Genomic DNA, 13,952 nt, shown 5'->3' with positions numbered 1-13,952 from the left:
AAAAAAAAAAAAAATGCAAAGCATCGTTCCTCCTTGTGTCAGACTCCTTACTGCGGCCTCAAAGTACCAGGCTTCTTCTCAGCATGAGGGTATTTGCAAATGCTATGTGCTTTCTCTGCCTAGAATGCCCTTCTACTCTTTTTCTCTTCAAAATCCAATGTCAGTGCCTTCTGAATCCCTATTCACTCTTTAAAATTTTGTGTGGCATTATCCCTCTTCCAGAATGCCTCTTATACCATCCTATTAAGGATTCACCATAGTACCCAAGGCACACTTTTATCTCAGCACTTTGCGCATCTATTTTATTTACTGCTCCATTTTTCTGTTTTCCCTGGAAATTTGCACTTTGTATCTCAGGTATCTGCCAAAGAACTTGGGGCTTAGGAAGTGTCCAACTGATGTTTGAAAATTAATAAATGAATGGAGGAATACATCTTATTGTAACTGCTATATAACCATTACAAAAGGCAGTGGCTTTAGACAGCTAGGGCTTATGATCACTCATGCATCTGGAGATCAGTTGGGAGATAGCTGATCACAGCTAAGCTTGGCTGGGATGGCTCAGCTGATTGTGTTCTCTGTGTTCTTCGTCTTCCCCTTGGGACAAACGGTGCTGGCCAGGTATGTGCTCGTGGCTAAGCACAATTATAAGAAAGAAAGCAACACCATGCAATGCCTCTTAGGATGTGCTGTCACTTCCACCTTATTCTTTTGGCCACAGCAAGTCATATGGGTAACCCTAAGTCAAGGGACAAGTTTGTATAGTTACCTCCTTAAGTCACATGTGAAAATCACACATCATAGGTCATGGATACAAGGAGAGATAAAAAATTGGTCACAGTAATAAAACCAAACCTGTCAAAAACAAAATACTAACAACCATATTAAGAACAGAAAATTTGAATACTAACAGAGCCATTTGACCAGTCTCCAGTATTAACTACTCTATCTTCATTTCACCAACATATAACCCAGTCACTTAAATGGTATATGTGTCCCATAAATATTTACCAGATTGTGTTAGATCATAGGAAGTAAATAGAGAAATCACAATTGGATGAGTCCTGGTAAATTTAATTTTATGCTTTTTTAAAAAGAAAATATGCACAGCAGACAGATGCAAGTGTTAGGGACACACAATGAAAAGCTAAATGATGTTTATCTTGTATGTATAAAGACGCTTTTACTTTTGTTTACATACGTCACCATGGAAGCTGGTTTAATAATATTTAAGTCACCCTGGTGGTTCCACATCCAATGACTCCCTTTCTCGGGACACCTTCTTATTTTCCTTATAACAAGCTTGGGGAAAGTTCAGGTAGGCATTGCTGGGACATCTTCTTTTCAGAGTTTCTGCTCAATCACAGAGCTGATGTTAAATCTCCAAAGTCGAGGCGTTGATTTACCAGGAAGAACATAGTTAACTTAAAAGCAGAAAAAGTCCTGGTGGTAATCAAGCCCTGTGAATTCCTGGCCCTCTTCCCCAGAGGCCCAGTGAGGCCCACTCAATGGGCCAACCCCACACCACGCATACTGGATTGGTGGTCCTCTTATCATAGAAAATTCCACCAGAGTGGCCAAAACATACAAAACGAAGCACACAAGAAAAATGTGAATATAATATGCAGGCCCTGGATTGAGTTTTATGAAAAGAAAAAGAAAGAAGGGAATTTTTCTTAGTTCTTTTTCATAGTTCATAGGACAACAAATAACAAGACAGATTGCTTATCAAATGTGAGTAGTTTTACTATTTTTAGTGGCAAATTAGGCACTAAAAGGGCAGGTTTAAAGTCTCTCCTAATTTTGTCCTATAATCAGATAATTTAAATTTGACTATAAATAGAATCATACATTTTCCCACGATCTGCCTTTCATTTCACACAGTAAGAGTTGTATTATTTATTGAAAATATACCAATCCAGGCATTCTCAAAACTTCTTTCTTTCTTGACTTTAGTTTGTGATAATAAAGTATGATATCGGAATCCTGCCCTGTGGCTGCAAAACATTAAGTTCCTTGAGGCAATAAGATGCTTGTTGTTCTCGTTTAATCTACCAGCATTTCAGAATCCTGTACTTCCAATTTCAGAAGGAGTAAAAGATGAGAATGTGCTGTCCTCTCTTGCCTGGCCTGACCCAGTCTCCCTGATTTGTTTCAATATGCAGAGGCTTCCCTATATAAGCCAACTCCAACTCCAGCGTTTGGATTTTTCTGCGTTTCTCCATCTTTACAGTTCCTCTCCATTTCCTTCCAAGAAAAAGTGTGCAAACGACAAATGCATGTTCTGATCATATTTGAGCAACAAAATCTTGACAGCGTTCTCACGACCATCAGGAAAAAAAATTCCTTCCATGAACCTAACCCTAGAAAATGCAAAAATTATTGATAAATATAATGCAGTGGTCAACTTCTTATCTGTAGCCTACAAAACATTAGACATTAGTTTGTTGATGGGAATTAATACGGCCTAAAGTCCTCATTCATTCTTGACAGTTCTATCGTATTACTGCAAAAGATGCTAACATGTTAGTTGCTAGAGGTGGGGGGCAGGGGAGAGGGAATTGACAGAGATGGGAAACCAAGCTGCTTTGCAAATATTCACAGCTGCAGCTTTCTGTAATCATGCTCCTCTTTCCAGTTTCCAGTGGACTTTGAAAAGACAAATTCATAAGAGTTATTTAGCCATAAAAGGGAATCAACTCCTAAGCCCGGCTTCCTGAAGACCTCAGAAACTGAATTACCGCAGCACTCCCTGAGGTCCAGAGCACAGATTTTTGTTCCCCTCCCACATCCCTATCCCGAAGAAAAGAGTTTTCCCACTAGCTAAAATAATTAAAAACATTCTCAGAATAGAACACAAAATGTTCCTGGTTTTAATACGAGCCTATTTTTCAGGAAAAAAAAAATCAATGTATTGCATATTTACAGTTTGATATTGCAACAGTAGTGAAACTATCCGTGTGAGGACTTAATTGCATATAAAAATAAATAAATAAAATGTGCAAGGGTAGTGTGTTCTTTCTTGATGTTCTTCTGCCTACCTTTTTGACTTGTTAACTAACTTCAGGGGAGAATCCTTAAAAGGAGCAATACACCAGCCCATATAAAGTCACTGGTTATCTCTGAACAGGAACTTAGCTTTTTAAATCCTGTCTAGGTAAATTACCTTTCCAGTGCAGGGTATTTCCTTTTAGGAGATTCCTTGGGAAGAGTCTCCAGGGAACTGACTAACTTTTTAATGGTTCACTCAGATTAAGAGGAAGGAAATGTGAACTCCTTTGGGGGGAGGAGGCACCACTCTAGGCTGTCTGCATCCTGTAATTCTTCCCAAGTCCGTGAATCATACTTTTAAGACTCCTTTTCAAGGGCATTTGTCTTCCTTTAAGAGAAGGCCAAAGCAGAAAAGACGAGTTTTAAAATAGGTCTCAATCAAGCTTTAGCCATAAAAACAATTGCATGATTCTCTCACTGACTACCCAGGAAAGGTTGCACCGAATCCCTTACCTGCATGCCTCCCCTCACCTTGCACAATACTCTTCCTTTCTTTAGTTTCAGAATTAAAATGACTTTTCATATCATCTCAGCATCTTTGAGCTACAATTCTGTACAACTCTTCCGTTTATAGCTAGCCACTGACACTGATTTCATTTATGCCAATGGCATTGGAAGAACTGAGCTACGATAACATTTTTCAAAATCATTTTAGATAGAAATCTGGCTTTGAAAATAATGTCTTCGCTTAATAAAATATCTACTATGTAGACAATTATAGACTATTTTTATACCTTTTCCACAAAGTATGAACATTTCTGAGAATAAATTTATCAGTGAATAAAGTTTATCAGAGGTTGAAGCATTTAGATCCTTCCAACTTCTATAGAAGTATGAAGTCACAGGAGCACATTTCTAAAAGGCTACGATGTTACAATACCAGTTACTCAACCAATAAAGTGTATTTATTGAGTATCCATTAAGTGGTGATTTCTATTATTTTCAAGGTCCTGCAAAGAGTGGAAAAAGCCAGGTATGGTGGCTCACACCTGTAATACCCTCACTTTGGGAGGCTGAGGCAGGAGGATGGCTTGAGCCCAGGGGTTCCAGACTAGCTTGAGCAACATGGCAAGACACCTGTCTCCTATTTAAAAAAAAAAAAAAAGTGGAACAACCCTGTCAGAATGTGCAAAAGGACAAATGTATAATGAAATGGAATATCCACAGAAAGTACACCAAGAATGAACACTAACGTAAACTGTGAACTTCGGGTGGTGATGATGTGTCACTGTAGGTTCATCAGTTGTAACAAAGGCACCTGTCTGGTGGAATTGGGAGGACGGCACTACATGTAAGAATGTGAGGGTATATGAGGCCCAGCGTGGTGGCTCATGCCTGTAATCCCAGCACTTTGGGAGGCCGAGATGGATGGATTACCTGAGGTCAGGAGTTCGAGACCAGCCTGGCCAATGTGGTGAAACCTTGTCTCTACTAAAACTACAAAAATCAGCTGGGTGTGGTGGTTCACACCTGTAATCCCAGCTACTCAGGCGGCTGAGGCAGGAGAATTACTTGAACCTGGAACGTGGAGGTTAGAGTAAGCTGAGATTGTGCCAGTGCACTCCAGACTGGGTGACAGAGCAAGACCCTGTCTCAAAATAAAAATTTAAAAGTATATGAGAAATCTCTGTTCCTTCCTCTCAATTTTACCGTAAGACTAAAACTGCTCTAAAAAATTAAAGTCTTTAAAAAAATGTTCAAAATGAATGGATTCAAGGTGAATTTAGATTATATTTAAATTAACAGGATTCTTAGAGTTGGTTTGAACAGTTCAGTAGCAATTCTTTAATCTAAAAGTCTCTACACAACATTTATTTTTGACCTAAATTGATTTCATTTGTAGCAAAATGTGACCCACACCTATGTGGACGATGCAGTCTTTATTTATCCCAGTTAGTGTGTATTCATATGTGCCATTGCATACATATTAATGGATGCCACCCTAGACCCCCTGGTGATGGCAGATAGTATTGGGCTTTGTGGCCAAGATATCTTCCAAAATCCTAACAGTTCTGAATTACAGGACACATCTCATCCCAAGAGTTTTGGATATGAGATTGCAGACAAAAATATACTGAAAGAGAGAAAGTAAGGAAGGAAGAAAATAATAGAAAAGAGTTGTGTTCTGTTTTATCCCTTCTCTGATTTCTTGAGAGCTCCTAGTCTTAGATTTCCATGCAGGTCTCCATTATTATAATGGTCCATTTTTTAATTGAAATTTATTTTCAGTACTAAAGTGCAAAAAAACCTAGAAATGTAATTGTGATTTCTACTTAGGAGGACCTCAAAGGTTTTGTATGAATGCCTGTAGCCTGCACTTCGTTTCTATAAGTCTGTTTCAACGGAGTACTCAGAATAGATCTTTCTTTCCTCTCATTCTGGGTAGAAATGTCAGAAATGTGAGGCTAAGGATTTAAAGCATAAATTAGGGGTTTATTGATGAAAAGAAAGAAAGGAGGAAAGGATTGAAAGAAAGAAGAAAGAAGGAAAGAAAGGATGGAAAGAAGGGAGAAAGGAAAAAGAGAAGAAAACAAGAGAAAGGCAAAAAGAAACTTTAGTCTGTAGACTCTACATTAAAATGTTTCTCCATGCTTAAGACATCGTGAAAGAAAAGATGTCAAAGGCAAATTCTAATATTCTAAAACTGCAATCCAATTGCATAAAAACATAAATTTAAATCATTTGGAAGAAAATATTTATATATCCTATATTTTTGTTTAGAGCTGATCTCCATAAAATCTCTTATAATATACAGATCCATATTACAGAGATTATATATACAAATATTTTATTGCTTATGCATAAAACCTGATTTGTTGGGGGATATAAACTATGGCTTTCTCAGGTATCACTGCTACTTGATTGTTCTGAGTATTGGCTTTCTGACAGGGATTGGAATGAAGCCATTTTTATTAATTTAGTTATTTTTGCTGATATAAAAGGCCGTCTATCATGTTAATGATGTATCGGTCTGCGGTCCCACCGAACAATAATTACAGAATGTTCCTAATAGTAAATCATTTGTCACAATCACAGCTCAGTACAACAACCTTTTGTTGAGCAGGGGAAGACATTATCTGAATAGCAATACACCTTTATGCGAACCGATGAGAGGTCTTACACGGACCAGTCCGGCAAATACCTGAGAGTTCCACGTCTGAACTGTCCATCCCCACATTGCAACTTGGGGATGTGCACTGTGATCTGCTGAATTTTCTCCAGTGTTAGCCTATCTAACACAATGAAAACAATACGTTTTGCCCAGGGAAGAACAGATGAGGTTTCACAAGAATGTAAAAGAGACTGCTCTGAAAAGGAGAAGAAATCAAATAATCGAAAAAAGGAAAATATTAAAGGTTTTTACTTCCATTTCCCCTTTCAGCAAGAATTAGGCACAGAAACGATATAATACTCAAAAAGAAAAATCGAAGTTAACAAAAAGGCATTGCTATCTAAATTAAATGAAAGCCCCATCATCAGAATGACATAACGGTCAAGTTCTTCTTTGTAAAGATTCACAAATTGCTTTCAGTTATTTTTGAGCACTATTTGTAAATCATAAGAGCCAACATTTTTGGAGTATTTCTACGTGCAGGGAAACTTTTCAAAATAGACTTAATTTTTTTAGAACAGTTTTAGGTTCACAACAAAATTGAGTAGAAGGTACAGAGATTTCTCATACAGCCCCTGCCCCCTGACTGCTGCCCCACCTCCCCTGTTCCACCCAGCCCCCTCCCCCTTGTTACAATTTATAAGCCTACATTGACACACCTTTGTCACCCCAGGTCCACAATTTACATCAGGAACTCTCTTAAGGACTTAATGTGCATTAATTCTTTTCAGGGTTTCAAAAACTTTGATATTAGCTCCATTTTAGAGATAAGGGAACTGAGGCAGAGAAGAGTTAAGTCGCATCAGGGTGATTTCTGAGATTTGGTCAATTTCAAACCCTAACCTGGTTGATTAACTACTTCTCATTATCAAAGTACTCCAGTGAAAATAAATCAACAACATCTGTTGGATACCCATATGCTTGTTGAGATTTTGGTGAGATGATGTCAATCATGCCAGTTTGGCAAGAATATCCCCATTTCATGGACAAAGTAACCCAACTTCAGAGAAGGAAAAGCTAGGATTTCAATACTGGTCTATGACATGAAGCCTGCATCATTATCACATGACCCCTCTGTCCCCATATTCCCATGTTCTGTAGGAAAAGCTGCCCAGTTAATGAGTAATTGTGTCATGCATGGCTTGAGTGACTGTGTTTTTTATAACAATGATACTCAATCTTGAGGTCCATGGATTTTATAAAATCACAGAAACAACTAACTTCACTTTAAGGGTATGTACTTCTATTTTTTATTTTCTACACATATGAATTCTTGATTAGACACTTTATTGAGACAGGAATGAGTGTATGTAAAGGAAGAAATTCTAAAATATTTGTTCATTAAGTCCAGTGACTTGAAAATAACCTCAAGATCAATTAAAATACAGGAAGTAGAGGGAGCCATAAGTTGTGCTATGAGTTTAAAAGATCACATCACAGAAAAGAAAAAGATTTTTTTTAAAGCATCAACAACAGAAATTGTTCTAGAAGTTTATGCATGGGCTTCCCAATTTTCTTTGTGTTTTAAAAAACCATGCATAGACCTTTTGCTCTTTGATTGCCCCAAAATGAATTTGGAAGGCTCAAATTAGCATTAAATGGAATAACTTGTAAGTACCCCCTCCCCTCAGACACTTACCCTTTCTTTCATTGTCTAGAATTCTGTTGGAGATACCCTTGGACTCCAACAGGCAAGTCAAATTTGCTTTTCTAGTGTCAAATCCAAAATACCAATTAAGTTGAATAGGGAAATGAATATGCTTATAAATTTTTGACAACCACTGATAGCGATAAGGAAGTCCTTGGTCATAACTTGAAATCAGTTATCAGGGGATACCAGAGGAGCAGAAAGTTGTTTCTTGCCAAGCCCTTGCAGCCTCTTTTCCTCACACTGGCCAGATGGCCTGGAGGTGGCACTTCCAGCTGCTTTTGGAAGGAACCTGCTGCAAACACACAGGCATTCTTGACACTGCCACCACACTGCTTTCCAAAGGGAAGAAGTCCTGTTTGAAAAAACAAAAAAAATCAAATGGCTTCCTCTTGCCCCAACCTCGCTGTCCCCTACCCCTATGTTCTGTCCAGAAGAAAAATCCCTCAGCCGCAATGGTTGTTTTTATTAAATTCTCCTCAATAAAAAGCTCAGGCAGGATTTATTAGGTACTCAGGGCGGACGTTTAGTATTTCGCCAGTTATTAAGTGAAAATCAATAGAAAGCAAAGAAAATGGAAGTCACTGCACTGTTAGCGCACCGTTGTCGCCCAGATATTATGTCGGCTGTCTTGTAGATTCATGACAGACGAAAGAGGCCGGGAGAGAACTTTCTGCTTACATTGCACGAGCCAAAGTGGGGTTATTCATTAGAGCAGGCAGCCGGCCAGATGGATTTCCAGTTCAGTTTTACCATTTATCTTTAAAACGCCTGTATCGAGTGAGAAAGAACACTGATATTATGTGATATCAATGGCAGGTTTATGTATCTAAATCAGGATTTATTGTTATTTTGTTCCAAAGACCTTTTTTTCTCAAGAAATACCATTTCACTGGAAGAAAATAATAGCTAAAACCTTGTCAAAGATAACCTTTCATGCTGTCCGTGCACCACTAGCTGTAAAACAAATAGAACCCAGTATATAAATAGTTTTAACCACATCCTTACAAATCATTTCTTCTGAATCTGTTTTCCCCATTTCAATGTATATATTTTTTAATGCCACATACATGATTTTGGGTCATTCAATGTTTTTCTTGCCTGTAGTTTAGCTCTAAATAATGTCAGCAATTGTTTTAATTCCATCTAAAAGCTTTAGCTGTTTTGTGTTCTTCTGTGGAATGCCACATTTCTCAAAAAAATTCTTTGGAAAAGCAAAGTGATCTGCTGTTTTTTTTTTCTTTCCCGCCTTAGAATGAGCTTTAGAGTCAAAAACACTCATCATCTTTTTTCAACTACTTCAGGGCCTTCAAAAGCCAGGACGTGTTTTCTTTTCACTGGAATTGACATTTTTGGTAGCATCCGGGTTTTCTGATTCCCTCTCTTCTAAAGGACAGATTACAGCAGACTTGGGCAGATCGGATCTCCAGTCAATCCTGCTAAGTAAGGAAGGTGGCCAAACACCAGAATGAACCATGGTATCCACTTTATAAGCCGCTCTCAGGAAAATACAGTCAATATATTTGTAAAATGTCATTAGTGACACTTTGTGATTAGGAGAAAAATTACACCTGGGGTTTGACTGAAGTGCTTGCTAATAAAGAACTGTGAATGTATTTTTAAGCTACCTTATTTTTACTTTTTCTCTCCTTTGGGTTTTGGAAAAGAGAAGATATATTTAACTTTATATGGACCAATATTAGATGGTAGCCAGACAAGGTTATTTAAAGATGAATATGCATTTTTTTCTTTTCTTTCTTTTTTTTTTTTTTTTTTTGAGACAGAGTCTCACTCAGTCACCCAGGCTGGAGTACAGTGGCACGATCTCAGCTCACTGCAACCTCTGCCTCCCGGGTTCAAGCGATTCTCCTGCCTCTGCCTCCCAAATAGCTGGGACTACAGCCACCACGCCCAGCTAATTTTTTGTGTTTTTAGTAGAGATGGGGTTTCACTGTGTTAGCCAGGATAGTCTCAGTCTCCTGACCTTTTGATCCGCCCACCTCAGCCTCCCAAAGTGCTGGGATTATAGGCGTGAGCCACCGTGCCCGGCCAATGTGCACTATTAAGTGTCACTAACTTAGAAAAATTATCTAAAAACCAACTGAAACTTTTTGCTACCATTGGACAAAAGTGATATTATACTGAAAAGTAAGAAAATAAAAGTAAACAATAGATTATAAACTATTTGTTCCTTGATAGTCTTCTTTATCTAACTGATAGTCTTATCTAACTAGCTAAATTGCTCAATCAAATTGAAGAGCTCAATTATACCAGAAATCCCTTCTTGTAGTTTTCTATTTAGCAGTTTTTCTCTTTTTAAATCTATGTTGACAATCCAAATGGCATTTTCCTTTTAGAGGGCACCCTCCAATAAAACACAAAAAGTTCTTTATAATTCTCACTTTTTAAGAAAAACGATTCTAAAGCCCTGTATATATGTATGCATGTGTGTTTGGACCTGTTGATCAGGAGGCAATAAAGAATAGTGGTTAAGAAAATGGGCTCTGAAACTAGATTACACAAGGTCAAATCACAGTGTGTCACTCCCTGGCACTATGATTTGGTGAAGTTATTACAGCGCTGGGCCTCAGCTTTCTCATCTGCATAAAAAAGACGATAACCTTATAGATTTCTTGCCAAGAATACAGGGGTCAATATAGGTGAAGGTCATAGACTATCACTTGCTCAATAGTAAGTCCTCAAAGCATCAGGCAGCTATTACTTTGAGTATACCAAATCCAGAACACCAACTCATCCATGTTGATGCTTTGATTTTCCAAGAAGATGGAATATAGTCCCACAGAGATTCAGTTAACCCTCCATTTTCATATTTACTAATGTATTTAGACCCTGCAGAAAGATACAGTCTTAAGCTTCCGCTGTAATGAGAATCTCACTTAAACCAAACTTTTGTATTAAATAAATTTGCCTTAACGAAGTCTCTTTCTTTGTGGGATCAACATTCAATCTGAAATACTAAAAATAGTCTATGGGCAAAACCACACTATTGATTTACTAATAGCTGTACTGATACAATAGTCATGAGGCTTAATGTCTGATTGGGGACCTATTTATAGACATGTTAATTTGTTGAAAACAGTGTCTAGTTATTTCATTCTAACAAATAACATTAGCAACACATGCAGTTATGAGAAAGAAATGATATTACTAATTAATATGACTTGAGCAGTGAGAAAACTAAGACATTAATGCCAAAGAAAATCAAAGTTGATGACTTGGATTCATTGCCCATATGCATCATGTCACTTGAATAGTTGCCAAGGCTATGTCTTACTTTGACTTTATGGTATCAGCCCACTAGCCTTTTATCTTGCTTACCATCTCTAGACATCAGGATTCTTACTTGTAGAGGGAGTATAATACACCTTCGTTATTCACCCTACAGTTGAGGACTGAAAGAGAAAGCATAAAACACTTATTAAAAGAAAATGATACTTTATACAGTCAGGCTGGTGGGAAAATCAGTACAATTAATAAAACAGTGATGTTAGAAAAGAGTGACTACTGTCTACTTTATTGCCTATTCATAGATACTCCTACATTTGTTCAACAAAAATTGTTTGAATGCCAAGGACATGGAGGTTCATAGCCTAAGTTGACCTCAGCTGCCTAGCCCCACCCTCCCATCTCCCTCTGCGTGTCTGTAAGTGGTTTAAACTCTCTGTGCCTCAGATTCCTTGTTTGCAATATTGGAATAACAATAGTGCCAGTTATGTACTAAAGGAGATAAATAGTACTTACTTATGTATTCAGTAAGATCATACATATTAAGTGCTTAGAATAGTGCCTAATAAACACTCCATTATGGTTTCACTATTATTTGCTTTCCAAGTGCACAATATAATGCTGATCAATTCAGAAGACAAGACTCTGACCTCATGAGCTGATCAGAAAATCGGCCTCATCTTAGATCAGAAAATTCAGATAAACATATAGGCAACTTTTATAGGGTGGGATATTAAAAAAGGACATCCTAACTCTTATTGAAGGCATGAGATGGAGGTAGAAAAGATTTCCTTGTGGAAGTGATAGCTAAGCTGAAAAATTAAAGATGAAGTCAGAAGGTAGAAAAGGTGGCTATAAGCCTGAGGTGTTTAACGAAACCCCTGCAATAAAGGAATGGCCTATAGCTGCACTTTCCAATATGGTGGCTACAGCCACATACAGCTATGGATGGCTTGAAACGTACCTAATGCATGAGAGGAACTAAATGATGTTCATTCATTTTATTTTTTTTTTCAAATTTAAATTTAAATAGCCACAAGAACTTAGTGGCTAAAGCACTGGGCAGCTCAGCTCTAGACAGAGGGAAAATCATGTGCAAAGAGATAAGAGAATTCTTATATTCTGAAGACCTGATAATTTGAAAAATAGCAGATTCCTGAAGGATGCGACTTCTGGAAATTAGCAGAGGTGATGCATGGTTTACTGCAAAGTTCAGGCTTTCACTGAGGCTATGGAAAACCATTGAATGATAATAAGGATAGTGATACAATCAGATTTGAAATTTAGTAAGATCTCTCCAGCTACAGTTGTAATAGTAGCTAGAATTACTAACACTTTATAGTTTACACACTTTTCGGATAACCTGACCTCTCTTAATATTCAAATCCCTTGTATGAGATAAATCTATACTTTCTTTTCTATATCTTATTTATTTTGTCTCCAATCAGCAGCCTATGCTCTTGTCCACACCCCTTGGAAGACAGACCTGATAAAAGGAAAACATTTGTATGATATCAGTGCACAGACTCATTCATTAGGATGTTCATAAATTAATCTGGAAAACAGCAGCAGTTACTTCCAAAGAAATGTTTAAGAATCATTTTCCTCAATGTGACTTGCCTGTAGAGGTACAAATGCATTCAGTCGTGGTCCCATGGGCCGTCCCCCACTCCCAGCACGTTAGTTAACTCCTCTTGCTATTGCCGGTGAGAGCCTGAGCTGCTCTGTGCGCACGGAGTGATGAGGGATGAGCCTGCCTCACCCGGCTTCCTGCGGACTTCCCCTCACTCGCACATCTGTATCCCTCCTTGCCTCGCAGACAAGTTGCAGAGAGAATCCGGACTAGGCAGGGGTATCCACTGCAATACGCTGACAGTCTCTGGCTGCTGACCTGAATCTCCATGTCAGGTCTGAGTAGATAAAAGATGGCATTTCTGTGAGTGGAGATGAGGAAGGAGCACAGCCACTCTGCCCTAGAATCAGCGCTTCTTCCCAACACTTGCACACACCTGCAACTTTAACTCAGCATTTCTCTTAGTAAGAAATTTTCAAAAACAAAAGTACGCTAACATTTAATTTGATTACATCGTTATTTTTTCTCTCTTTTTAAAAGGAGGAATATTAATAAAAGCACATTTCCTTAAAAGAAAAAAAAAAAAAAAAAAACAGGGACTGTAAATGCTGCACTAATTTAATTACACACTGGCACCGTAAGACACTAATGTAAATATTCTGGTGAGTAGGCATAAGACACTTGAAGTAATTACTTAAGGACTCCCTTTCAAAGAATCTCTCCCTTTTTTATTAAATGCCTTTTAACATTAGCACTTTCTTCCTGACAAATTAAATGAAATTTCATTACTCTCCCTGACTTAATGGCATTAGGTTCCCGCCTAGGTGTGAGTTAACCCTCCCAGGACAGCTGACAAGGGCTCCCACACTCAGTCAAAATGGCACTGTCCGAACTCACAAGAGAAAAGAAGCCTCGAAGAATCCTTTGTGTTTTTACCAGAGCTTCCAGAATCCTTCATTTCTTTGATGTTTTTTCAGCTGTGATCCTTGCAAAAATCTAAGAAACCAGAGGTATTGTTGTTTTCCAGTGTTCTTGAGTTCGCCGCAAAAAAAAAAAAAAAAAAAAAAAAAAAAAAAAAAAAAAAAAAAAAAAAAGAGTATCTTTTACTGAGACTCTAATAATGACAACAAGGATAACAATAATGGCAAACAGTTGCACAGTACTTCTTAAATATCTTCTAAGCAATTTATCTCTTTTAACTCATATTAGCCCCAACAAAACACTATAAGGTAAATACTGTTAATTCCTACTCTCAAATAAGGAAATTAAAATACAACGTGGTTGAGCAATTTAACCAAGGTCACACAGTTAAAAGCAACAGA

At 37.8% G+C, this 13,952-nt stretch overlaps 1 long non-coding RNA gene across 4 annotated transcripts; it reads right to left on the bottom strand.

Moving 5' to 3' along the window:
* Nucleotides 1-650: 650 nt before the first annotated feature.
* On the bottom strand, nucleotides 651-13,667 carry LOC105479369 (uncharacterized). 4 transcript variants are annotated; one of them, XR_003017529.2, is made up of 7 exons: nucleotides 13,528-13,667; nucleotides 12,678-12,967; nucleotides 11,151-11,224; nucleotides 8,493-8,582; nucleotides 7,803-8,166; nucleotides 3,167-3,379; nucleotides 651-2,363 (listed from the first exon to the last, which is right to left on the bottom strand). It is a non-coding gene; the product is annotated as an uncharacterized lncRNA (long non-coding RNA). The 4 variants fall into 4 exon arrangements; XR_003017527.2 differs by lacking the exon at nucleotides 3,167-3,379 and having other exon boundaries at nucleotides 653-2,363; nucleotides 13,528-13,661; XR_003017528.2 differs by lacking the exon at nucleotides 651-2,363 and having other exon boundaries at nucleotides 2,791-3,379; nucleotides 13,528-13,661.
* Between the last annotated feature and the right edge of the window lie 285 nt (nucleotides 13,668-13,952).

This window comes from Macaca nemestrina, chromosome 7 (assembly GCF_043159975.1).
Source record: "Macaca nemestrina isolate mMacNem1 chromosome 7, mMacNem.hap1, whole genome shotgun sequence".
In the NCBI taxonomy this organism is placed as follows: Eukaryota; Metazoa; Chordata; class Mammalia; order Primates; family Cercopithecidae; genus Macaca; species Macaca nemestrina.
The sequence above is the reverse complement of the archived record's forward strand: the minus strand, read 5'-3'. Positions and strand labels throughout refer to the sequence as shown.